Source organism: Triturus cristatus, chromosome 8, assembly GCF_964204655.1.
Source record: "Triturus cristatus chromosome 8, aTriCri1.1, whole genome shotgun sequence".
In the NCBI taxonomy this organism is placed as follows: Eukaryota; Metazoa; Chordata; class Amphibia; order Caudata; family Salamandridae; genus Triturus; species Triturus cristatus.
The window spans coordinates 1,166,484,702-1,166,510,118 of NC_140591.1; the positions used below are offsets into that span (position 1 = coordinate 1,166,484,702).

At 47.6% G+C, this 25,417-nt stretch overlaps 1 long non-coding RNA gene across 4 annotated transcripts in view; it reads left to right on the forward strand.

Moving 5' to 3' along the window:
- LOC146805550 (uncharacterized) overlaps nucleotides 1–25,417 on the forward strand; it is a 229,738-nt gene that overhangs the window by 87,839 nt on the left and 116,482 nt on the right. For all 4 annotated transcript variants that reach the window (XR_014967476.1, XR_014967477.1, XR_014967475.1 and 1 more), the window contains exon 5: nucleotides 6,089–6,240. This is a non-coding gene — a long non-coding RNA (uncharacterized LOC146805550). The remainder of the gene's footprint in view (nucleotides 1–6,088; nucleotides 6,241–25,417) is intronic.

A 25,417-nucleotide genomic window follows, 5' to 3' on the forward strand; every position in this document is an offset into this window, starting at 1 on the left:
TCCCAAGATTGTCACTGCCTTTCACATTGGGCAGAGCATCACTTTGCCCACCTTATTTCCGCCTCCGCATCCTTCGAAAGAGGAAGAGGGGCTCCACCGTCTGGACCCAAAACGTGCGCTTTTCTTTTATCTGGATTGCACCAAACAGTTTCGGGTGGATGACCAGTTCTTTGTTGGCTACGTGGGCGCCAAGAAAGGTCGAGCCGTACACAAGAGGACTATCTACAGGTGGGTCGTTTTGTGTATCAAAGCCTGCTATTCTCTGGCAAAGAATGAAGGAAGTGGCCCTTAGGGGCCACCCGGGTTATTTACAACCACCTGTTATGCCTTCCCAAGTAATGAAGAGTCGGTCAGACTGTAGAGAATAGAAGCAGGCTTTTATTAGCAATATTCTGCAGAGGAGTCCAATCTGAACTGCACCCTAAGATGTCTACCGAGGGACTGACCCCCCAATATTCTGCAACACACAATCATTCTTCCCAAGAGCCTCCAACCACGCCCACGGTGGAAAGTTACCGGCCTGGGCCGAACATGAACAAAGGAGGCACAGAAGGATGGTCTACCACCTGCCAGATGGGTACATGCTATCTGTACCTCAAGGTTACCGCGCTGAGTCTCAGCAACTCCTAACGTGGAAGGAGAACTACACACTCAGGTAGGTATGCGAGGGCAGAATGGCCTATTCATTAGTAAGTCGGGAAGCAGCCTTGAACAGAAGAGAAAATAATAACGAAATACAGTGTTCTGCTGAGACAAGCATTACGAATCATGAGGCCTAGTTCAGGCACAGCCTGGGCAGCCTAATTGGGATTAAGAAATACAAAATGGAGTCACAGTCGCTAACTAAAGCTTGCACGTTACAGGGACAACTCAGTGGGTTGTATGACATGAATACAAATGGAGTCTATTTAGCCACACACTTCTAACCTAATATAACATGAAATGAGTGCATAGCAGGAATGGGGTTTTCAAACCTTACAAGAAGGAGCCTCCAGTGAGGCTGCGCACCCATTCCACCAGGGTGACGGCAGCAATTACTGCTTTGGGACAAGAAGTTCCTCTAAATGACATCTGTCAGGCAGCTACATGGACTTCGTTGCGCACATTTACGAAACACTACTGCCTCGACAGCCAAGTCCGGAGAGATGGCTTCTTTGGCCGTTCTGTTCTCCAGGACTTTCTGGTATGATCTTGGTTCACAGACCCACCTCTGGGGTTGGTATTGCTGGGGCATCTATTCTAAGGTAAGGAACCTATAACTAACGTTTCTTTCAGATGAACAAATTACTTACCTTCGGTAACGATATATCTGTAAGAAACATAGGTTAGTTATAGATTCCTTACCGCCCCACCCATCCTCCCCATTCTGCGAACTGATTTCTAGGGTTAAGGACATCTTTTCAAGGCCCTAGTTTTGTGCACCAGTGGTCAGTGTCTTACATGGCTCTGCATTTCTGGCACGGAAAGTCGTGTACAGAACTGACATCAGAATGCGAGGGTGGCGTCTAAGTAGCTGCTGCGACGTCATCCCGTCGACCACAACGCCAACGACTGACGCGGAAACAACCGACGCCACCTTTCGATGCTCAGAAGTACTGCTGACGAAAAAAAATTCTGGATCCAGTCTGATGCCTCGGGGTAAGGAATCTATAACTAACCCATATTTTTTACAGATATATTGTTAACTTGTTCAACGTGTCTTTTGTTCGACTTTGGTTTTTCGATAAAAATCTCACCTGGTGCCCTCTCAGCGCAACCTGTTCATAAGGGCAGTACTGAACACTTCTGTGAGTCGTGCCTTCCTGCCTCTGCAGAGGATTCAAGACATCCACTTTTTCAGAACTAAGCAGTTGTTCTAGTCCTGAAGGTGTTGCGCCTGCTCGATCTGGCACATGAGGGTCCTCCAGTGGTGCCTCTGCAGGCACTGGTTTGAACACATCAGAGAACTCAAGGAGGTGGTCAGGATCTCCACAGACACTGCAGAGGAGCTGTTATGGTGGAGGGTTTCGGACAACCTGACTTAGGGAAAGCAATTTCAACCTCCTTCTCCGGTGGCCACAGTGACAACGGATGCCTCCACTCTTGGGTGGGGAGCTTCTGGGAGGATCTGGAGGTCAAAGACCTTTGGTCTCCAGAGGAAAGATTGTTTCACATCAATCTTCTGGAATTGCGGGCAATACGTTTGGCTCTCAAGGCCTTTCTTCCCTCCCTTTGCGGTCATTCAATTCAGGTCCTGGTTATACACCCCCACCTTTAGAGTCTGCACCTTCATGCCTGGAAATTGAACGGGCAACCTGAGCTCTTTCTCTCGCCCGCCGGATGTGGGGGATTTTATTTTATCGGCCAGAAGACACTCAACCAAATCTGTCTATTCTGGTAGCTAGGCCACGTTCGTTAAGTGGTGTGGAGAGAGATCAGGCCATTTGTCTGATATTCTGAGTTTCTCTTTTTCCCATGTTCAACAGGGTTGTGCAGTAGTTACTGTTAAAGGCTACTTGTCTGTCTTGTCGGCTTTTCTCTATTTACCAGATCGACCCTCTCTATTTAAATCTCCCATGGTTATGAGATTCATCAAGGGTCTCACCAATAGGTTATCTTCCACTCCCTTTATCATGCCTCAGTGGGATTTGAATTTGGTTCTCACTTTTTTGATGGGCTTTCCCTTTGAACCCTTACATAGTTGTTCCTTAAGGTTCTTGGCGTTTAAGACAATATTTCTGATTGCAACCACTTCTGCCAGGAGGGTGTGAGCTGCAAGCTCTTAGCTCCAAGCTTCCATTTACCTAATCTCCCTGTTGTAGACATCTGCAAGGTGGCGACTTGGGCCTCCCTCCACTCTTTTTCCTAGCACTATTGCTTAGGCTCAGAGGTGAGGAGGGATGGACATTTTGCATGGTGTGTGCTGCAGGATTTTTCGGTATAGGTAGGCAGCCAACCTCTGCCAGGAGCGGGACTGCTTGGCGATTCAATTCAAAAGGTGAGGAATCAACAGGCAGATGTATCCATCAGAAGAACAAGTTACTTACCTTTGGTAACGTTTTTTCCGGTGGATACAGTAATTGCCTGTAGATTCCTCACTGATCCATCTGCCTCTCTGTTGCCTGCCTGTTTATATCGAAAAATGATTGACAGGCAATTTATGTATTTTATTGTTGGAATGATTGGAATAATGTGATACTTGTCACTAAGAAATGTCTATATTTTAGAATTTCTACCTTTACTTGGTTTTGTATACCATGCATACTTGTGAAAATGTTGTCAGTTCACCCGTTCGCCTCAAAGGCACGAAAAATGGGTGGAACTGGCGTCAGCACACTGACAAGGTCTTCTTATGGCTCTGATGACGTAACACGGGCGCGTGCGGAACCATTCCATTATGACATCCTCGTCGACGTGGGAGAGCTATGGATAAAAGTTTCTGTGGAATACTGTGCAGGGGGTAATTCAAAAGGTGAGAAATCCACAGGCAGATACTGTATCCACCAGAAAAAACATTACCCCCTATTATGCCACCGTCCAGTGGGAGGGGGCATGAGCCTCTTCCTAATTGGTTGGGTACCCTCATCTCCAAGATGTAGGGGACTGAGATGTGTGCTTCACCTCACCGCCGCCACAAGCGGGTGGGGTTGGCAAAGGTGGACACACCTCTCCTCTTAGCTCAGTCAGATTCTCCCACCCAAAGTGTTGCTCTGAACCGCTGAGAGCCAGTTGCTAGTGGCAACAAAAGGCAGGTGCAGCTTCCAAAGTCAGCAGGCCTTTAAAGCTTCCCCTCTCGTGGACCCAACCTTTCCTGGTGGAGGAAGCAAGACCCCTCTGCCCAGGATGAGATTTATCTCTGGACCCAGAGAGCAGAGACTCTCTACCCAGGGGCCCAGAGACTCGTCTGGTGGTGGTAAATGGCAGGCAGCCATTCAGAAACCACACCAGGGTTGATCGTTTTTCAGGGGGCATCTCTAAGATGGCCTCTGTGTGCATTGTACATAAACTCCCACACTGGCATCAGTGTGGGTTTAATGTGCTGAAGAGTCTGCTACCAAACTTCCCAGGTTTTAGTAAAGCCGTTGTGGAGCTGTGGAGTTCGTAATGACCAACTCCCAGACCATATACTCTTTATGGCTTTACTGCACTTACAATGTCTAAGAATGGACTTAGATACTGTAGGGGTGCAAGGCTGATGCATCTGTGCCCTGACCTGAGGGCTAGTGCACCCTGCTAAAGGGGTGACTTACTTAGGACCCAGACAGTGGGTTGCAGGCACGGCACACAGGGATGTGTGCCATGTCAACTCTTCCCTTTTCTCTGCACCAAACCATGCAGCCTGCAATGGCAGTGTGTGGTTGTTTAGGTACAGGGCCTCTAAGGGAGGCACAATAGGTGCTACATCCCTTAGAGACCTTCCCTGGAAACGGCCCTTGGTACCCATGGTACCTTTTACAAGGTGCTTATCTGGCCAGAGATGTGCCAATTGTGGGTAAAAAGGTACAGCTTTGGGAAATAATACAGGCCCTGAGAACTTGATTGGCAGGAACCCAGGGCACTCCAAGTCAAAAGTGCATCAAGTGTCAGGCAAAAAGTGGGGTATAACCATGCAAAAAGGGGCACTTTTCTACATTTTCTTAACATTGTTGGAGTTATTTTGTCTATCCTGTGGTTCGGTGCACAGTTGTTGTCACGTTGTGTGCATGACATAGATGCCATTGCGGTCAAAACTTTCTTGTTTCTCCTGTGGCATTCCATGGGCAGTGATATGTCTGGTTAACCGGTATTCTGCTCCAATGGTTGTCGGCATTCGATTCTTCTGAGCCTGGTCCCTTCTGCCAGATTTATAAGGCTGAGTTTGACATTTTCCTCAGCCGCTCTTAATCTCGGCCTCCTTGTCTTCTGGACAGGGTTTATTCTACTTCTGTAGTCTTTTGTAGTCCCAGTTCTCAGGCCCTCTTCCTGTGATGGATTGGCTTGGGTATCTGATTCTGTATAAGGAATCTGTGGCTAGATGTCTCCATCATATGAACAAGTTACTTACCTTCAGTAACACTCTATTTGGTAGACAAAGGATCTAGGCGCAGATTCCTTACGCCCCCATCCTCCTCACACTACAAACTATTTTCTTTCTTCCATTCATAATGAATCCGATATGGGATATTCCTCCCTGCAGATATCCTTGTTATGTGGCAGGTCTCCGTGCTTCATATCCAGATACTACTCCGTCCTGTACAGTGGTATTTTTGAAGACTATGCCGATCTTGTTGGAGGACACTAGGACATTGCTGTCTCTGTCCTGAGTTTTCTTCTCAGCCTCTTCAATTGTGGCCATTTATTATTGTTCTACATTTAAAAAAAATTGATTCATTAAAGATATGACACATAGTGTCTGTGATTTTGGCACACTGTTCCATTAGGCAGTATCTATTTGTGGCTCCACGTTTGAAGTGCGGACATTAGTCACTGAAGAAACTGACGTCAGTGAGCCGGCAAGGAAGTTATATGGACTCCGCTGATATCACATCCGGGGGGCACAACGTCACAGCGGAGTCGCTCAGTGCCCTCTGCTGGCATGCAGGCGTATTGTGGGAAAAAGGTTTCTGGATCCAGTATGGCACCTGGGGGAGAATTCTAAGTTAGAAATATGTGGCTAGATCAGTCTCTAGCAGATACAGCATTACCAAAGGTAAGTAACCTTTACATTAAGCTTCATCAGATCATTTTCCAGTGTGCCCCCACACTTTGAAACTCTCTAAATCTGAGTTCCTTCATAAAAACAACAAATTTCCACTTCAATTAGCGTGTAATGATTTAAATTCAATGGGTATGACTAACTCCTAAAACCACGTTACTCTACAAACTCACATACGACATTCCATCTAGCCAACAATGACACCTCCCCCCCCCACACTTCCAGATGAATCATCATGCTGCTCAGGTTCCTTGTTGATGAAAAAAACGGTTTGAAAGCTTCTACTGTTAATTGTACACCTAGGCCTCCTCAGGTACCCTTGTTTATACAATTTCAAGTAAGTGGTACCCATTTTTATGACATTAATTCAATGTATATTTCAGACACTATTTTAAAATGCAACTATGTTTTCAGGAAGTGGAGGACAACAAGGAACAAACATTCAATACATTTACTGACGTGGACTGCTCAGATTTGGAAAATTACTTTAGAAAGAAATTATCTGTGCCTCCAGATGACATTGAAACTCAGGATCAAACGGAAGCTTTAGCTAATCCTACAAACAAGTAAGTATAATTAAAAGTATCAACTAACCTGTTGTCGCTGAGAGAACATTCATTAGACACTTAACATTAACTCTCAACACTTGACATCAACTTTTTAGAATGTGCAAAGTATTTATACTTTTATTATCATAAATAAATAAAAATTCATGCTCATCAATGATGAATCTTCTAAACTCTGTTTGCCAGCTATTTAATCTTTGAACATTCAGCTAATGATGAGGTTTTCAGCAAGTACTTATTCTTATTTTAATTGATTGGAGCAAAATGCATTTGAATAATATTTCCATAAAATATGCATTTTTTTCTATGGAAAATAAATCTGATAGCGACGTCTAGCTGCAGATTATTTACCTTTCAATTACCCAGGCGTCATACTGGATGCGGAATGTTTTGAGTGATAAGTACCTCTGCGCACCGTCATGTGGCTCAGTTCAGCTCCACGTGGCATCATTGGCGCCAGATGTGACATCGCGGTTGTAGGAAAGTGCCCCTTTTTGCATGGTTACCACCCCCCCACACCTTTGGCCTGACATTTGATGCATGTTGACTTGATGTGCCCTGTGTCCCTGTCAATCAGGTTCTCAGGGCCTGTGTTCTTTCCCAGAACTGTACCTCTGTATCCACAATTGGCACATCTCTGGCCAAAGGTAAGCCCCTTGTAAAATGTATCCTGGGTGTCAAGGGCACTGTGACCAGGGAAGCCCCCTAAGGGCTGCAGCACCTATTGTGCCACCCTTAGTGGCCCTGCACCTGAACACCCACACACTGCCATTGCAGGCTGCGTGTTTTGGTGCAGAGAAAATTGAAGAGTCGACATGGCACACATCCTTGTGTACCATGCCTGCAACCCACTGCCTATGGCCTTGGTGAGTCAACCCTCTAGCAGGGTGCACTAGACCACAGGTGAGGGTACAGATGTGTGAGCATTGTACCCCTACAGCGTCTAAGTCAATTCTTAGACATTGTAAGTGCAGTAAGGCCATAAAGAGTATATGGTGTGGGAGTTGGTCATTAAGAGCTCTACAGCTCCATAATGGTTTTACTGAAAACTGGGAAGTTTGGTAGCAAACTTCTCAGCACATTAAACCCACACTGATCCCACTGTCGAAGTTAACACAAAATGCACTCAGATGGCATCTTAGAGATGCGCCCTGAAAAACGTCCAGCCCTGGTATGGTTCCAAAATGGCTACCTTCAATTTGCCACAACCAGAGAAGTTTCTGGACCCATGGGTAGAGGGCCTCTGGCAGAGGTTTCATGCCTCCTCTGCCCGGGTTGGGTTGGGTCCAATAAGGGTAAGTTTCAAAGGCCTGCCACCTTCGTTAGCTGACCCTGCCTTGTGTTGCCCCCAGCAACTGGCTCCCACCTGGTCTGACCCTCACTTTGGGTGGGAGAATTGGCAGGAAAACCAAGTTAGGGAGAGAGGTGTGCCCACCTTTGCCAACCCCACCCCTCATGTGGGGGAGGCGAGGTGAAGCACACATCTCAGTCCCCTCCATCTTGAAGATGAGGGGACCCAGCCAATTAGAGATAGTCTCATGCCCCCCTCCCACTGGAGGGTGGCATAATAGGGGGTGTAATCACCCCAAAGAAGGGACCTATTGGTCCCAACCTGCAGACCCCTGTAATGCCCCTAACTGTTGTATTTAGGGACAATCCTGAGACTTACCTCCTCAGATATGAGAGGAAGAAAGAAGAAGGACCGAAGAACCATGCTGAAGAAGAGGACACCAACTGCCTTGGCCCCCGGCCTGTCCTGACATCGTCCTGCAGCCACTGAAACCCGGGCATGTCCAGTAGCCAGTAGCCATCCAGAGCCCGGAGGACCTGCCCTGCCTTCACTAAAACGGCTCCGAGGTTCTGCACCACTCTTCACCCAATGCCCACGGGCTGAGTTAGAGTGGCCCAACACCACGAGGAGGTCTCCCCAGCGATCCTGACCTGTGATCTGGTGATCCCTGACCTCTCTCAAGCTTCAGACCGATGCCTACAGCCTCAACCTGAGGGGTCCCCGCGACTTGGAGCTGGTAAGAAGATCTGGCGCATAAAGACACCCCTGCACCCGATGCCCCACAGCCATGGGTCACCCAACCGACAGTGTCCATGCATCCCCCAAGAACCCAACTTATCTCTCCTGCTTGTGGTCTCCCTCAGGAAACCTCACAGCCTGCATCTTTTCCTCCAAACTGGAGATCTCCATTGAAAATCACAGGGCTCCTGTCATCTCCTTGGCACTCTGCATCCGGCTGCCTCCATGCCACTGGTGATGCAGCTCCTGTGCTGATTGTTGGCCCCTGCAGTGCTGATCTTAACCCCAGGAGCTTTGTTCCTACAACCGAGTGGCCTGCTCGTAAGCAGCCCCTGACCCACGTTCCCCCTAGCCCCTTTGGCTAACATTGGGCCGAGTTAGAGTGGCCAAACACCACGAGGAGGTCTCCCCAGCGATCCTGACCTGTGATCTGGTGATCCCTGACCTACCTCAAGCTTCAGACCGACGCCTACAGCCTCAACTTGAGGGCTCCCCTCGACTCGGAGCTGGTAAGAAGATCTGGCGCATTAAGACACCCCTGCACCCGACGCCCCACAGCCTTGGGTCGCCCAACTGACAGTGTCCAGGCATCCCCCAAGAACCCAACTTATCTCTCCTGCTGGTGGCCTCCCTCAGGAAACCTCACAGCCTGCAGCTTTTCTTCCAAACTGGAGATCTCCATTGAAATTCACAGGGCTCCTGTAATCTCCTTGGCACTCTGCATCCGGCTGCCTCCATGCCACTGGTGATGCAGCTCCTGTGCTGATTGTTGGCCCCTGCAGTGCTGACCTTGGAGAACCTTGGTTCTACCCCAAAAAGCTATTGTTGCAGGTCATTTACACACCTGCAAACTGATAACATTCTTTCCTTCCATAGGAACCTGTGTGAAGATTTGTCTCCTAAAAATCTCTGTATTTAACTCACTTTTGTATAGAAACCAAACCAACTTTCTCTTGAACCAAAAACTGTCATACTTGACTGTGTTTTGTAAGGTCCTAGGTGTGATATCTAGGCTTATCACCTCGAGTAGTTGAAGTAACTGAAAAGTAATCCAAAGTAATCTCAATGTATTCTGAACTGTTTGTAAAAGCAAATACAATAACAATTCTAATTTCAACTACAATTGCATTTTCTTGTGCATTTTTGCACATGAAAGCATATTCTATTTACCTGTGCCAATTTCTGCTTGATTCTAGAAATACAACATAGTTATACCTTTTTTATACTGAGTTAATTGGTCTTGATTCAGTCTCTGAGTGTGTACCATCAGTTCTTGTCTGAGTGAATACAATAAATGCTTAACACACCCTCCTGATAAGCCTAACTGCTCCACCACACTACCACAAATAGAGCTGTTAGTGATTATTTCATTTAGCCTCTGAGATATCTCTGGGGATCCACTGGACTCTGTGCACACTATACCTTGCTTTGCTATTAGTATATACAGAGCCAGCTTCCTGCACAAAGGTATCAGTTGCTCTCGCTAACAGAAACTGCTGGAGATTCCGGCGCACTATGGTAACTTCTGCTGTGCTTTCGAGGAGAGTCACCGCCCGACTCCTGTTGAAGAGGAGGGTTCTCATTGTATGTGGCATATTTAGCAGTAATGGCCGCAACTTCCTTTTTTTAAAAAGGGGATTTATATGGAGGAGGCCTGTCCTCCTTCTGTATCTTCACGTCAGATGAGCGTAGTGTCTCCCTTTTCGGTTTCACGTACATTCAGATCACCCTCTTCTGTCGTACTGCTGATCACACGATTCCTGAAATGAACAAGGAGAACGTGTATCATGAACCTGATACCTGTCTGCAGTCTTGATTTTAGTGCGAAAACAACATTCGTACCACGTCTCAGAGGACTCCGGGGGTGGAGAACCTCTACAAGGTTTACCTTTCTGAGGTTGTTTAGCTTTATCCCATGTTTTTTTTTTACCAAACTCACTGTTCTGCTTGGTTTCCTTGTAAGGACTAAGTTTGCCAAGAAGGGGTTTTGTGGGTCTGGTTCCCAAATTTTTGTCTCCTAAGGACGTGAATACAACAGCAATAATTATTGGCAACTCGCGTTCACATCGGCTTGTGAAACTACTTACAGCCTTTGGCATAGAGCCAGAGATGCTATTGTACCTTTAATGTAAGACAGAATCATTACCGATACTACGGGAAAGTTTCCCATTAGTTTCATCCCCAAATCTAGGGCAACAAATGCCACATATTTGTTCTGTATCTGTTTGAGTATGTCTTGGAAGATGGACATTGAGGGAGTGCAGTGACGGATAATATACACAGCAGCAAAAACTGTCCCCCAAGTGTTCCAATCTTCAATACCGGGAACCATACCATTGGGGAAATTCTGTGCTTGTCTTGTGGCCCCATAAGGGGAAACTCAACTTCCACTTGGTCGATCTTTTGGACGATCCAAAATGGAATTTCCTCATGATTAGTGGGTCATTTACCTACAACTGAATTAACAATCCTAGCTGCAGATCCTTAACTTTGAATATCCTCTAGGCGCTAGTTTGGATCCGGCGATTTTTCAGCAGTTCATCCATACGCCGGGGGAGGGCGTCGCATGGCTCCACTTTGACGTCGTCTACGGATATGACTTCAGTGGAACCATTTAAGTCCCTACTGGTGCACTGACGTCAATTTTCTTCTTTTCCACACTGCAACGCGGATCCAGGAGAAGCGGTTCTTCTGGCCTGTTTTTTGTTTTTGGCCTCTCTGACGCCTTTTGCGTCTGTGAACAGTGTGTTGATGCCTTTGGGCTTTAAATCAAATGAGTCCTGTACTCAGCAGATGTTGGCAACAGATCTGCACACAATTTGTATATAGTGATTGGGCGAGCACCAAAGCCCCGAGGAGTACAAAGCCTTTCCGAAGCTGAAGCTGAAGTCCCTGTGGGAAGATAAGATGAAATTGTTGGCAGCCCGGATGTCCCGTTCGTGAAGTTGTTCGCGAGGACGTCATTCACCTTCCTCAGGTAAGCACAAGAGGAAGTCACGGAGGCCGTCTGCCTCAAGTAGTCGTGACGTTGGTGACCGCCATTCCCGGTCTTTACCGGACACGGTCCCTCAGCAGTCGACCCCCGCCTACCCACCATTTCCTGGGGTTGGGCAGACTCTGACCCCGATGGAAGCCTATTACCGAGCTTTGCAGACCATGTTTGGGCTGACTCCTCTCCCTGTTGCGCCTTCAGGCCCACAGAGATGGTAGGGACTCAGATTGGGAGCTCGCCGGCGTGTTCACCCTCAGCACCAATCTAGTGCCCTGACCCCGGTTCCAGAGTTGCGGCAATGTCGGGATTTGGCCCGGTGGGGCTTCCCTTTCAAACATCAAGCCATAGTTCACCTCCAGCATCCGGGGACAGGCTGGTGGGGCTCCCTGGAAAGACGTCTGCTGCGCTCGCAGCAGGGGACTTGCCTCCGAGTCCTGCACCACAGTCTCCCATCATGGTGGATTTCGGGTCGACGCTGTCCGGACGCCGATCGATGGAGCCTCCCATTGAGGAGGATGTCCAGCCAAGAGGAAGTCACGGAGGCCTTCTGCCTCACGTAGTCGTGATGTTGGTGGCCTTTGTTCCTGGTCTTTACCGGACATGGTCCCTCAGCAGTTGACCCCCGCCTACCCACCATTTCCTGGGGTTGGGGTGACTAGGACCCACATGGAAGCCTACAACTGAGCTTTGCGGACCATCTTTGGACTGACCCCTCTCCCAGGCATGCCTTCGGGCCACATAGCATTGGGAGGGACTCAGATTGGGAGTTCGCCAGTGGGTTCGCCCTCGGTACCAATCTAGTGCCCTGACTCCGGCTCAGGAGTCGCGGTGACGTTGGGAGTTGGCCCAGTGGGGCTTCCCATTCAAACATCAAGCCATAGTCCACCTCCAGCATCCGGGGACAGTCCGTTGGGGCTTCCTGGAATGACGTCTGCTGCAGTCGCAGCAGGGGACTTGACTCCGAGTCCTGCACTGCAGTCACCCATCACAGTGGATGTCGGGTTGACGCCGTCCAGACGCCGATCGATAGAGCCTCCCATCGCGGTGGATGTCGAGCCGATGCTGTCCCGACGCGATCGATGGAGCCTCCTCCGATGCTCGTCGACGTTGATGCGGCGCCGTCTCAACATCCTTCAACATGCGGAGAAGTCCTTTACTATTCCTTTTCAAATGGAAGATGAGGCCCCTGGGGGTTCATCCCCCCAGCGTTGCTGGAGCATTCTTCTAAACATGTTGCTGTGAAGTAAATGCAGTTCCTTGGATGTCTTTGGAATGAAGGGCCTTTGGTTTTTAGTGGACGCGTAACCTGCAACCGCCCCCGAACTATGATTTGCTGTCACCTCCTAGATTGGCGACAGAGGCTAGTGCTGCATTTGCAGAGATCATTCGCACAGCTGCTAATATTTTAAATTTACAGCCTCCTTCTATCTCTCTCCCCTCCGATCCCCTGTTGGATCTGCTCCACTAAGGCAACGCGGATGTCGAGCCCTTGCTGCACTTTGGTGAGTCATTGTACCACATCCTTCTAGTTACCTGGGTGAGGCCCTCCTCGGGAGACCCGGTGGAACATGCTATCCCACATCATCACCACCCGGCTCTAGATGACCCAGTCTGTTTGTCCCTATACCTTAATTCTCAAGGACTAGTTGTCCAGACAGCCTCAGCTTCACGGCCCTTGTCCTCTCCTCCGCTGCTTCCAACCACTAGGGAATCTCGTTGGTTGGAGACATGTGGTCTGCAAATGTTTGCGTCCATGAGCTCGGCCGTCCGGTCCTTGAACACGTCCTGCGTGTTTGCATGGGCTACTTTTGCCCACTGGGAATCGGTTGAGAGCTTCCTTCCCTCCACCTGGAAGGTACTCGGGCTGACCTGACTCCTATACTCCAGGATGGTCATGAGCTGGTGACATTTTCATTTCGATCTGCCATGGACACTACTGATTTTGTGGTGCGGGCCATGGCCAGGTCAGTTGCTCTGTGTTGCCATGCTTGGCTGCATGATGGCAGTTTTCCTGAAAATGTTCAGGAGCATCTTCTGGACTTGCCCTTTGATGGGGCCCTTCTTTTTGACAGTCATGCGGACTCAGCAGTGCAGCGTCTCATATCTGGTTTTCAGTGAATGGCATTCTTCTTAGTCCCTTGTTGCGGACTTCTTATTTTGTTTTGCATTGGGCTATTGCCACCACTTTTCTCTGGTGCCAGTGTCTGGGGTCAAGCTGTTATTTCCCACACAGACTGTACAGCTATGTAGCTGTTTGTGCCATTATTTTCAATTCCTCTGTATAAGAGCTTGGCTCAAGAGGCTTTTCCTTGCATTTTATAGGGATGTAACATACCCTATGTGGGGTATTCGTTGTTTATTTTGTAGCCATTCCTACTTGCCATGGGGGGTGTCTTCCTGGTTGGTGTGAGTTTGATGCTTCAGGAAATGTTCTTCCTGGGTAGTGCAGGTCCTTACTGAGGATCAGGCGAGGTCCTCTTAGGATTGTTATCTAGCTCCTATCGGGGGAGTTTTACTATAGTTCATGCTGTAGACTTATTGCGATATGTGCTTCACTTCCTCGCGCTTTTACATGTTCCTACTTTAAGATTGGTCCATAGTTTCCTCCTGCCTGTGTAAATATAGGCCTCTCCAGAATATTATTGTGTTTGCTTCACGTTTGGCTTGTCCCAGTGTGTTCACGTATGCCCCCTTTGTTGCCTTGGCTGTCTTTTCAAGCGTTTCGCGGTGTTTTTGACATTTTGCCCAGATTGGCTGTCCTCATCGTAAGCCAGTGTCTGTCTCTTGTGAGCGTGTTCTGTTCCACTTCAGAGACAGATTCTTTTATGTATCTAGTTTTGGCATGGTATGTTACCACACGCTGGGCACGTTCGTAGGCACTGGGTACCTGCTGGGGCAACTGGCGCCACAGCGTTGGCTGTGTTTGATTCTGGTAGTATTGTCTACTCTTTACTCCTTTACTCTTTGGTGCTAGGAAGTGCTTCTGTCCTTGGTCTTCCTTCAGGTCTCTGACCTGTCTGGTTTCTCAATTTCCACAGTTGGTTCTGCGCCAGACACGTTGTTGGTACACATTGTCTTGGGCTGGTTTTTCCTATGCACTTCCCAAGCCAGGCTCAGGTCACTCTGCTCTTTGCTCCTTCGCTGCTCTTTGTCCTTCATATATCTGTATATGTATATATATATATATATATATATTGTAATATGTCCTATTATGGTTCACTCCGGGCTGCTGTCCTCGTCTGGGGCATGTTCTTCGGGTATCTGTTGCCTTAAACTTAAACAAAAATAAATAATAATAATATATTCATATAATGGTGTATACACATTGCGAGAGTGCACACATTCTGTGTTTTTCCTCATTGCAGTATCTTGGGTTTCTTGCCCCAGATTCTATCTCTTTTCCTCTCTTATTTTATTAGAGTGAGCCTTGTGTCTGTGTCCGGCTTCTGCCGGTATCCTTTCACCACTGTCCTTCTGTGTATGGTTGCTTAGTATGACTACCTGGTGATACATTTGATGTATTTTTGCCAACGCATCTGTGCTGTCGATGCTACGTTTCAAAGGCTTTTGCATGTGCGTGGTGTGGCTCCACGGTTCATACAGTCTGCCTATGTGTATCCATACTATCCACATACATGTATCTCCTTGTAATTTTGGTTTTGTATGTCTTGGCATCAATGACATCTGTCTCTCTGCATGTCCATCTTGGTATCCACTGTTGTGCATGCACATTTTGTATGATCTGACTCTATCGTACTGTTTTGTCCTTTCTCTGGGATGTTGTTTTTTGCAGATCCATGGATCCTGTGCACAGTTCTGCTTATTTTTCTTATTGCAGAAGCTTATGGATTTCTTCCATTAGGCACGGCCATTTTGGTTTCTATGATTTTCCCTTGTCGCTTCCCGGGAGGTGAAGATCTCGAACTGTCCTCTGCCAGTCTGTGGTGCCATTGTTTTTTCTTGTTGATGCTCCTTTTACAGAGCTTAAAGGGTCTTGTGTCAGCCACGCTTACACTTGCTGTCCCCACCTGTTTTGGGACATCTTCTTGACGGATTGGTTCTCATGTTAGAACCTGGTGGGGTCTATCCCAGACCCTCCTCCTATGAGGTATAGCTTTGCTATCTATTTTAAGTTAAGGAATCTGCGGCTAGATGTCTCTATCAGATGAACAAGTTACTTACCTTCGTTAATGATGTATCTGGTAGAGACATAGTCTAGCCGCAGATTCCTTAACACCCACCCATCATCCCCGCTCTGCGAGGACCTTTTCCAGTTGGGTTCCTACCTACTGGTCTTCTCTGCCAGTGATCTCTGCCTTCATGTGTGTTTCTCTACTTCACATCCTCCACCAGGTCAAGATGTCTTCTTCTGTTTTACCTGTTGCTTCTCCACCCATTCTCACAAATAGGTGGTGAGTTCATATGCCCATGCACGCTCTGGCACCCTTGTTTCTTTTTCCAGTGGGGTGGTTGGTCATGTGTTTCTCCCCTCCCTCCTCCTCTTTATCCATCAGTTTGGGGCCTATTTGACTATGATACAGTCAATTACTCATCTTTAGTTCGTGTGGTTGCACATTCTCAGTTGTTGCAGAAAGGTGTCACTTGCCTTAACTTCATGCTGCTATGTCTTGTTATTGCCTTCCATTACATTCATATGGTGGTAGACTGCTTGTCGTTTCCCATGACATTCATGTGCTGTTTGCTCTATAGGAGGGTATCGTTCTTTGTTTAGGCGTGACTGTTTCTATGGGGAGAGTACTCTGCTCTCGCTCTTCAGTCACTTACGTTATGTAGTGTTTTTCTCTACAATGCAGAGTGAGGTTTCTCTTCATTTTATTATTTCTTATCTTTGTCGTCTTAAAAGATGTTTAACCCTTTTTGACACACTATTCCCACACATTAAGTTTTCATGTTGGCTCCGCGTTGTGGCGCCGAAAAGATTTCCAGTAGAAAACTGACATCAGTGGGCTGGAAGGAACTTATATGGCTCCACTTACATCATATCCTTGGACGACGTCATAGCAGAGCCATGCTAGTCCGTACCCCAGTGCACGGAGGTTCTGCTGAAAAATCCCTGGATCCAGACTGGCGTCTGGGGGATATTCTAAGTTAAGGAATCTGCGGCTAGACTGTGTCTCTACCAGATATATCGTTACGAAAGGTAACTTGTTCATTACATGACTTATTGTAGGCAATGTGGGCAAATGTTCTTGCTCTTGCAGGTCAACCCTTGCTGGCTATGCCAACAAGAGGCAAAAACATACAGAGTTAAGCATCTGTATAAAGCAACTAATCCATGGTATAATTGTCTTTGGGCAAGATTTTGATCAGCCACATCAGGGTACGCTGTATATCCACCTAATGTTGGCTAGGTTGCCCTATCATTACTAAGGGGACCAAAACGGACAGGGGGAGGTACATGTGGAATGGTACGAAGGAATCAGTTATGGTGTTCCCAGTGAAAGAGAGGTTTCTCAATGAACGTATATGCTCTGTATAGATTTGGTGCAGGTGGAGTTTGGTGTATATGAAATGTGTTTGAATTAGCATCAACAGCTGGCAAATCAACCCAAGAATAAAAGACTTCAAAGCGGTGTAGGACGCTGGCTCTGTATATACTATACCAAAATAAGCTATAGTGTGCACAACGTCCAGTGGATCCCCAGAGGCTTTACAAAGGTTCAAGTAGAATATATCAATGCTCTCTTTTGTGGTATTATAGGTGAGCAGGTATGTTTATCAATGGGCTGTGTGAAGCATTTGTTGTACACACTCAGGCAAGAATTGATTACACACACTCAATAAATAAATCCGAGACCAATTGTTCTTAAAAATATTACTTTTTGTATGTTTATTACTTAGAACCAAAGATACTTTGTTGCAGTAAAATAAGTTTTGTAAAACAACAGTGTTTACATATAAAAAGTGGGCACAGTTCATTACTCAAACAGTTCAATGTTAACCTATGGAGGAAAAACAATCTTGTATTTTGACAGGTAAGTACATGATTTTCAAATCCAGTCTTTGGGTTTTAAGACCAACACTGGGCAAGGGTCAGGAAAATGTAGAGACTGCACCACCAGCGGCACTGTAGCGGCCGGGTGCAGAGGTCAAATTTGGTCACTGGGGACCAATTTTAGTCAATGGAGACTGGGGGCGTGCAAAGAAGTGCCAGTTGCAGGTAGTTACAATTGGAATTGGGAGTCAATCTCCGGTGGTTATGTCAGCACTAGGGGGCCACAAGGCAGTATCAAACACACACCCTCAGCAGCACAGAAGCAGCCGGGTTCAGAGTGCCAACACAGCATCAGGCTCAAAATGCAAATCAATAGAGAATGGAGATTTCGAACAAAGGCTGCAAGCTCGGACTAGGAAGCTGAACAAAGTGAACCGGTGGGTCTGGAGGTATGTTGGGCTGTTGAAGGGCACCTAGACAATGTTGGTTGGGGTCCCCACAACCTGGGGGTTGCAGAAGTATCCTTTGAGGTCGGAAGATTCTTACTGGAGCCAGTCACGGTTAGGGGGTTCATCATGTGGAGGATGCAGGCGTTGCCGTGGAGTCCAGGAGAGGTCACTCTGGGATGGACTCGAGCTCCAGGCCACTGGGGAACCTTCTTGGAACCAGTGGCCCACTTGGACTTGGGCCGGCGGCGTTGGGTGCAGAGATTGGTCCGGGGGGCTGGTTGTGTGGTTCAGCAGGGATAAGGGAGCTCTTCTTTTTGGATTCTTTGTGAACAGGCCCGCTGTCCTCGGGAGTTCTTGGTCTTTAGGGAAGGCATGCAGTCCTTCCAGGGTTGTGAAGGTCACTGGGCCTTCAGGAAGAGTCGTTTTTTAGAGCAGATTTCTTCAGAGGCTGCAGTCAGGCCGGGAGGGCTAGGGCACCTGGAGTCTTCACTGCTGCACAGCTCTTCGGTCCTTCTTCTTCTTTAGGTCACCAGGAATCCGAGAATCAAGGTTCACGGGTGCCCCTAAATACTCATATTTATGGGTGTTACAGGTACTGGCAGGTAGCAGTCAATGGGCTACTCACCTTTAGGGTGACTACATCCTTTCTATGTCCACTAACCTTGAGGAGAGGGCATACCCCTAATCCTATTGGCTAATATGCTCACAACCAATATTGAGAATTTTCAAAGGGGGTTGTCACTCCAGCTCAGGACACCTTATGGGGTGGTCCTGGCTGAGAGGGGACACACCTCTCGTTTACCAATTTTCCCTCCGACCTTGCCGCCAAAAGTGGGGCTTGGTCAGGGGGGCAGGTGTAGGAAAGTACGATTTGTTCTTCATAGATACACCAACTTTTTACCTGGTGTCAGTGTGTTTTGACTGTAATTCACTGGGATCCTGCTAACCAGGACCCCAGTGGCAGTACTGTCTCCTTTAAATTCCACGGTAAGTACTTGATACACTCCACAATTGGCATACATGAGTACCACTGTAAATAACTAGTATATGGTACTGAGGTTCAAAGGGCATTGGTACCCCAGGGGTCTGCCAGGGGCTGCATCATTTATTATGTCACCTACGGGAGCCCATGCAAACTGTATATGCTGAACTTCTATGGCAGTCTGGGTGAAATGGTGCTTGCACCTTTCACTTTGGATATAAGGTGTCCCTTATATCCCGGTCACTGCACTTTTAACCAATAAGTCACCCCTAAGGTAGGCCATTTAGTGCAAGGGCAGGGTGCATGGTTCTAAGTGTGTAGGTAAACTTGCAATGAGCGGAGGTATCCCTACCAAGCTCAGACTCAATTCTCTGAGCTTTGTAATTGCAGGACAGCCATTATAAGGTATGTATTGGACACTGGCTAGTCGAGATGTTCAACTACATAATAGCTGCCCAGAACCTGGTCATGTTTGCTATCAAACATGTTGGAATCATGCACCTACACTGATTCTAATATTAGTTTCATGATACAATGTACTGGGGGACTCCTTAGAGGACCCCCAATACCTACCTGTGTAGCCTTACAGCAGAGGTCTTCAAACCTTTTTGCTCAGAGCCCCCCCTAAGCAAAATATTTCGAAGTCGGGCCCACTCCAAAACAATATGGCAAGGATTAGGGGAGTAGGAGGGAAATGGGTGCGTATAGGGAGTGTGGCTTATGAGCTGATTTCAGGAGTACTTTTTCTATAGCTTATAAACCTCACTAAATATGAGACTTCTAAAACAGCAAAAGCGTCAAACAAAAACATGTATTATCCTAAACATACTTACCCCCATAATTGGGGTGTTGTGAGCCCCTCCCACTTTTGGACCCCAATGCAACAACACCTGCTGCAATTCTCATAACTGCAGTCCTGAGTAGCAGGCTATCTCCTTTGCATCTTTTACCTCTTCCCCACCTTGGCGGATCATTACCTCAGCCCTAATGCTAGAAAGAAAAATATTCTGCCATGCCCCTTTTTTAAAGGTAAACTGTCATAATTGTGATGCAGTGGGCCCCTCAAACCCCTGAGCTCCAGTCCTGCTTCATGTGCTTCCCTAATGATAACCAGCAGTGGCCACTTACACACCTGGCAGCAGTACCAGCTTCACTAATGAATGGCCTTTTTAAAAAGAAATTAAAAAAGAGACCACTTATATTGTCCCCTTCTTTCGGTGTATCTCTCTGAAGAAGCTATCTCTGGCCATTTGTAAACATAAAAATGAGTCCCCATAAAGTGCTCCATATTCTGGGCCTTCTCTTTGACAATATCAATGAATCTCAACCCTTTCCTTTGTCTCCTAGACTATTACTGTGAGGCTCCAGTAGTCGAGAGGATTAGGGCTCTGCATCTGAATGCAACCCTGCTGGCCTTCTACATGCCACCCCATGGGCTCAGCTTTCACACAAAAAACTGCTCCAGAATGGTTAAAATTGACTTTGAGGTGCCTCTGCCTTAAAGCGAAGGGTGTGGTGGTAGTGCAGAAAGTTGAAAAAGAAACCAGCCATTAATTGATTGAGTCACTTAAAGCCAGGGCCACTGGAATTATGAGTTTCTGCAGCAGTATCATTTTTGCACATAATTATGAGTTTACCGCATTTGGTACATAATCCATAATCCATAATCTGCAGACTCCAACAAAAAAACTTGATTTTAGCTTAAACAGAACAAAAGTTATTTAAAATGAGGCAAAGTGTTCGGAGCAGTGGAATTCCCTTTGCAAAGATTGACTGGCAATCTTGTAGTTGCTTACGGCTGTATTTGGGTGAGATGAAATATTTCCCTTGACAGCGTTACCATGAGTTAAAATAACAAAATAATGAAGTAATGCTAACCACAAAATGTGCCGCATAATTAACCTTTTTTTGTTGTATTATTTAGTCAACCCTGCAGCATAATGTGGTCCTCTCCTACTGAATTATTCCAGCGGCTCTGCTTAAAGCTTCATGGCGGCAAAGATTTATTCTTTTTGAGATGTAATGTAGGGGTGTTAGCTGAGATTTGGAATTGTGGAGGCACTTACAAAAATGTCTGCATTAGATACAGTTTTATTACTTATTACTAAAAAGTATATTATGTAAGAACTTCTTTTACCTCAATCACTGCATCATTTTGCTGCAGCAGCAGCCTAGTTTAGACTATTTAAATACTATTTTCTGCTACAGGCTGGGACCTCATAGCACTATAAACAGGGCCACTGGAATTATGTGGCAGGAGAAGGCCAAATTATGCAACAAGCAGAGGCGAATAATGCTGCATAATCTTGCCTATTTTGTGATAGCATTATTGCATTATTTTGCCATTTTTTGACTTGTTAACAGTGTCCTGGCATATATTTCCCCTCATTCGTACCACTTTAACACTCACAAATAGCAATAAGCAACAGAAAGGTGACCAGTCAACCTTTAGAAAGGGCTTTCCGCTGCAAGGTAACGTGTTGCTGCTGTCGTTTGAGCTCAAAAAGAGTTTTTTTTTTACATATGCAAATCATGCAGCAGGTGATGGATTATGTGCAAATGCAGAAAATCCATAACTATGCTCAAAATGCTAACACACATACACACACATCTACAGTGATGGTAGTTGCAAACTGAGTTTTCATAACCTAAAAGAGTGCATTTATCAGCAGTTAGTTTAACTTGCATTTATGTTTCAATTCTTCTGTTATTGCATTATTTTATACACACTGAAAAGACAAAACACTTGCCTTTTTTTTTTTTTTTTTTTTTAGAAACTTCTCTGATCCTGCCAGCACACACACTGACCCCGACCTCACCCCACCCCATTCTGCTAACAGTTGTCACTTTCACTTCAAGGCCTGGGTGTAAATGAAGACGGCCTGGAAATGCAGCAAATAAAGATCGCTGCACTTCCAGGCCATCTTCATTTACATGTACTTTCAGAGGCATTAGCGCCCCCCTGGGAACCCATCCACGCCCCCCAGGGGGGCGCGCCCCACAGTTTGAAGACCTCTGCCTTACAGGGTCCGACTGCCAGCCCGTGCTGCTGCCGACCCTAGAAAGCGTTCTGCCCCCCTGCAGATGAACCTAACCCAGGCAGGGGAAGCTGAACAAAGGATTTCCTGTGAAGGAGAGGTGTGACCACCTCTCCTTCAACATTTAGAGTCTTTCTTGCATAAACCAGTGTAGCCCAGTTTAGGAGCCCTTGGATCCCACTTTGGCATGAAACGACACAAAGGACAGGGGGATGTCCACCACTGTGTCCAGCTTCTCCCTATGGAGATGCCCAGAGCTCCTCTAGGTGGCCACTTGATTCTGCCATGTTGAATCTTGGCCCCTGGGAGCATCTGACTGGCTAGGACACCTGAGTAGCGTCCCTAACTCCCCTCTGATAGGAGGGTCAGTACAGAAGAGGTCCTTCCCCTTTTTAGGGTTACTTAAGGACTCACCTGAGGTAGGTCCTTAAGTTCGTCCCAACAACTACTTCAAGATCCGACTGCCTATCATCAGAAGACTGTCCAAAGACTCTTCTGCTGGTGGACACTGCAACTCTGCTGTTCTTCAAGCCAGAACTACAGACAAGACTGCTTTAGGTGGGAAGATTCCTGCTGCATCTTGGTCCCCGTGCTTGTCCTAGTTCTGCAACTCTGTGGCTATGCATCCTCCTTGTCAACAAGGAATCAGCCTGCATACAAGCCAGAAGCAATCTCCCTTGAAGTGAATTAGTCACTTCCCTGCATCAGCAAACACCAATATGACGATGTTGGTTTCCTGATCCTGTTGTTCCACGGACAACACTCGGCTCTGCAACACAGGTGGTTCTTTATCCGCTCTCTAGAGGCCTGACCCGTCTCCCCTGCAAATTGGGCAATTGTAATCCCTCTCCAACCAATGTAAACCGCTTCCCTCTGCACAGCGTCTCTTTGCCATTGCCAAGTCTTGTTGACTCTTTTCACGAAAGATCTTCAAGCTCCAAGAAGCCCCAGCCTCCGGCACTGCACAGCTATGAGAACGAAGTCCTGCCTACATCATCTGCAATATGGGCCTGCTTCTCCTGTGTGCTGCTAAGGTCTTCCTGCGACTCCCTGTGTCAGCTACCAGATTTAGCTCGAGGGGGCTCCATTGATTCCTGCTGGCTGTCCTGTGTGCTGAGGGCTGGCTCTGACTGACCCTTGCTGGGTTAGGCCCACAGACCTTGCTGGTCTGCAACACAGCATCTTTTTTTTTTGTAAACATATTTTTATTGCAGAGTTATAAACAAGGCAACCAGTAAGTCAACCTGTACAAACTCGGCTTCACAAAGCTCAGCTGCCAGTAGAACAATGCACACAGCCATTCAGCCCACATCCCGGGGGCCGGGCGGCGTACCAACACAGTAACTCAGAATATCTAGGCGAGCCGCTCGCAGAGGCAACAGGTCAACCTCGCACTGTAGTATCTGCTTTTACACCCAACCAACTCCCTCCCCACAATCGCCGCCAAATACGGTCAGCCACTCAGAGTCGGCTGTACCGGAGGTATCCTTGTTCATAGCACCGATCCACCTTAGCTCCCTCCCGGGATCGCAGTGCCTGCAGCCTACTCAACGGCATATTAACTGTACCTAAGGAAATCTGCTCTGAAACCCCACTCCCTTCTAGGCCTTGGTAAACGAGTGCACCTGCAACACAGCATCTTCACCTGCAATCCGTTGTTTTTGTTTGCCAAGGCTTGTTCGTGGTCCTGCCAGCCACTGTCCTTCCTGCACTCGTCGACCGGCATGAGACAGCTAGTGGATGGCTCCAGTGCTCCTGCATCATCTCCTGGGCTCCACAGCTGCAGCTTCATCCTCACCCTACTACAGCAAGAACCTCAGACAAGGGCTAGTATTGTGCTCCTGTGCCTCCTGGTCACCTCCCGGTGGTTTGGACTCTGTCCCCTCTACTTTCAGACTCTTCTTGTCTGGATTCCATTTCCTGGTTCCACAAGACTCTGTAGCGGCTGATCTTCCATGAAGCTCCAATCAAATTGTGACTACAGGCCTGCTATTGCAGCCTGTGTAACCTGAAGCTAGCACCACTTACGACAGATAAAAGATTCCTTATATCTGAGGTCACAGCACTAAAAACCTATAAGTTACCCCTAAAGCAGGCCTTTCAATCCTGAACGCTGGGTGCTTGGTTATAATGTGAGGGTGACCCTGCATTAGCAGGACACTCCTACAACCCTCCGAGTCCATTATCCCGGGTTGTAAGTGCATCAGCCATCACAATATATAGATTGTTATGCGTCATTACACAATGGCTATCTCTAAACTGGCTACAACGAACCCTGTCGTGTTTGGTATCGAACATGTTGGAATAATACCCCAACACAATAAATGGTGTTGGAGGTATGATTCTATGCACTTTAAAGCTCCTCTGGAGCCCCCAGTGCTCCCAGTATCAGCCTTCTAGACACGGACAGCAAACTATGGCTGCTGCTGACCAGAGACATGATTCTGCCCTCCTGCTGCTGAGCCAAGCTCGAGCAGGGAAAGGCCGGACAATAAGTTTCATGTCACAGGGAGGTGTGACCACCTCCCAGACAGGCTTTAGTGTATTGAGGCAGGGTGTGGGAGCTTGCTAGGGCCACTGAGACTGCTTGAAGGGAACATTTGGTGTTCTCTTTGCATACTCCAGTTCAAACCAGTTCATCAAGCTGCTGGGTCCTGCTCTGGAGTGAAACTGGACAAAGGACATGGGAGTATCCTCCCCACTGTCCTGCCCCTCCTGTGGGAGGAACCCCTGAATCATCCCAACCCTTTCCTTAGGGTACTTAAGGGCTTACCTGTGGGTGGTTCCTTAGATTCATCATGGGACAAGATTCAGATCCGAAACCACTTCATCTTCAAACGTCTGGACACTTTGAACTTTGCTGGACTTTGCTTTGGGAACTGAGACTGCGACTGGGAAGACTCCTACTGCTCCTGGTTTTGTCATCCAGCCCGTCTTCTGCGTTGTATGTGCCTGTGCTCCATACAGGTTCTTCTACAGGCCTGTGGACATCAAGGACACCCAAAGGAATCTCCCCTGATGTCAAGGAGTCACTTCCCTGCATCTGCAGGCACTGCACTGAAGCTGACCCTTCTGCTGTTCCTGAGCTCCTACCAACTCTGAGAGATTCAGCAACATAGGTGGTGGTTCTACACAGCAAGTTTGAAGCCAGTTTCCTTCGTCCGAACTGCTGTGCACCGTGTCAACTTGCAATTACCAAGGCTTGTTGACTCTCTTCACCAGAGATCTTTGGGCTCCGAGAAGCTCCAGCCTCAAGCATCTCCTGCAGTCAATATCTTTCCCTGCACCTCATCCTCTGTACCATGGTCCCTCATTCTTTGGTGAGCTTCTCGAGGTCCTCTTGCGACTCCTGTGCCTTCGGCCCGTGGGTCCCCTTGAAGGTCTTCTTTGGCGCGAGTGGGCTCTCCTCTATGTTCCGGTCTTGGTCTGACTTACCTGCTCATGGTGAGTCACTTGGACCTTGCCGGTCCCTACACTGCACCTTTTCCGTCGACTATGTTGCTTGTGGCTGGCAAGGCTTGTTGGGGCCCCTGCCTGACAGTGACCCCTTGGCTCTCGGCATTCGACGTGCGAAAGCTCGTGAACAGCTCCTAGTCTTCCACAGCATCGACTGGTCCGCACAGTTGCAACCTCAAGGGCACCATCAACTCACCTGCATCTCCGACATCGGTGGACATGTGTCTTCTGTGCTTCCTGGTCACTCCTGAGTGACATAGACTCTGACCGCCGTG